Below are 2,379 nucleotides of genomic sequence, written 5' to 3' on the forward strand. Positions count from 1 at the left end.
CATGCTATCAAGCTAATAGCTTTGTGGCATACCTGCAGTGAGGCTGACAGAAGGACATAAGCTTTTTCAAAATGGGTAGGCGTTTCTAAAAATGGAAATTTTGACCTATTAGAGCAAAAGAGGGCTAGGTCTTGAAAGAAATTGGAGGAGGATCCCTGCAGTGAATATTGTTTGGAGATGGTTCTGGCTACCCTTTAGTGAAGCTGAATGTCATTAGCACATAGACAGCATGCACACATTACTTTGGTGCACTTTCTTTTTCTTGAGAAGTTTATATAAACTTAGCAATTAGACGAGCTACAGATATGCTATCTGAACAAAAAGTATGTCAATGCAATCTAATTTGTATTAAGAGAGAAGACTTGTCTCTTTACTCGCTGTAAACAGAGACTGAGACACCTCTTGAAATATTTTGAATGTGCTCTCTGTCTTCTCAAGCACTGCTTAAGAATTTAGTTGAAAGCCAGTGCAAAAAGCTATCTGATACAAGATGATGTTGTGCTGTTTATTCTGTTTTATGGCTTTTCAGTACTGCAGCTGAACAAGAGTATTGATGTATATGTGATTGCACTAAAACAACCTTGTAGTTGAGGGGTTTTGGGGGAAAAGAGAGAGGCTGGGCAGAGGACATACAGTTAAGAGCTGAGCTGATAAACCTATAGAGATTAAATAACGAAAGAATACTGACTAATGTGCAGTAATATAAATCACTGCTACAATTGCAAAACTTCACAACGTTACAAATGGAGAGATGAATTCAGAATTAAATGTATTTGCAATGAGGTGAACTTCTTGAAAATGAAAACAAAAATCCAGACTCAGAGAGCTTTCTGTACAATTGAGAATACGAGAGGGCATTTGTGTCAAGGAGCAATAAAAAAACCCAGCCGAACAGTTCCACCAAAAGGTTTGTGAGAAAGGAAGATAATGAGGTGGCTGAAGAACAACTTAGTTTTACCAAAACCGGAGCATATAAAGAAGCATATGAAACACAACCCTTGAAGAACTGCAAACGCTTACCTGGGAGGCTTAATAATAACTGTACTTTCAATCTCTATGATATATATGTTATCTTTTGGAGGCATGAAGCAGTGAATAAATCAAAACAAATTAGGCAAAGGTTAATACTTACGGTTGCAGTCTTTTGCCCTTGTGTGGCTTTTCGATTGTCACACTGTTGTTCTTCTTGGACAATTTATTTGTAATACAGAGTACAAAATAAAAATGTCCACATCTTTTATTATAGTTGGGGTGCGCTTTAGATGATGGAAGTCTGTCCTGTCCAGGTGTGCACAAAATGCGGCTCTCAGGAAGAGAAAGGAGTGTGTAAACCAAGCTGGACCTAGAGCCCTCTCTGCTGGATGGCTGGGAAACAACACTTCAAACAGGAAAAAATAAGAATTCTGATTTAGAAAAGCAAATCTGAGAAGCTAGTGCAAGAAATCTAGACGTAAACCACGAAACTTATGTAGTCGAGCTCTTCCTATTGTAAGCAGATGAAATAGCATACATTTATTGCATAAAATGGCTTTCTCATTAAATAATCAGGCGATATGTCTTAATGATAATTCTTTTCTTTTGAGCATATACGGTATCTGAGGGGAAAAAAGGAACTAACATTCCATCTTAGAAATTTGAAAAATTCATAATATCCATGCCAAAGAAGAGTATGCAAGTAAAGAATTTTAAAACCATATATAGCATAGGAGGTGTAGGTGGGTGCTGTATTTTTGTAGTAATGCCCAAAAGAAATTAACACTTACTGTAGCAATATGTGGAAAATATGCTATTCCAAGACAAAGTACTTTTTAAAAAAGGCACTTGGCAAGATGTATCAACTTTTCATGTGTCTGTTTTAAAATAAAATATATTTTCCAGTAAGAGGGGAAACCCTATCATAGTAATTAAAGTCCGTATCTTATTCCTAAAATGAAGGCAAACACCGACTTTTTGAATTTTTTTCTTTCAGAAAATTTGACTAATAGAAACAGGGAAAGGAGAGATGCAGAGAATAATTGGATTGCCATTTTATTACCAGCACTGAGAGATCCAGTAAAACCGTGTAACTCCCTAAAGTCCAGCTATTTGGAACTGATGCTGAAGTGTGTGTGTGTTGTGAGCACACATGCACAGCTTTTATGTGCGTTTTTTAAGCCAAAAAAAGTCTCTTGGAGATAAGAGGGATCAACTTTGAATAAACTCGTGAGGAACGTTGACTCTCCCTTCTTCTATGGTCTTTCCAAGTGTGATAGCAGCTGAAGACATGACGTATCTGGCCACAGAAAATTCATGTACGAACAAGAAAAAACAGGGGTTGTGTATGCTTTTGGAAACCTTTGAAATCTTGTGTGCATGGAAAACTACAGGAAAACAGCAATT

Source organism: Pygoscelis adeliae, unplaced genomic scaffold, assembly GCF_000699105.1.
Source record: "Pygoscelis adeliae isolate BGI_AS28 unplaced genomic scaffold, ASM69910v1 Scaffold57, whole genome shotgun sequence".
In the NCBI taxonomy this organism is placed as follows: domain Eukaryota; kingdom Metazoa; phylum Chordata; class Aves; order Sphenisciformes; family Spheniscidae; genus Pygoscelis; species Pygoscelis adeliae.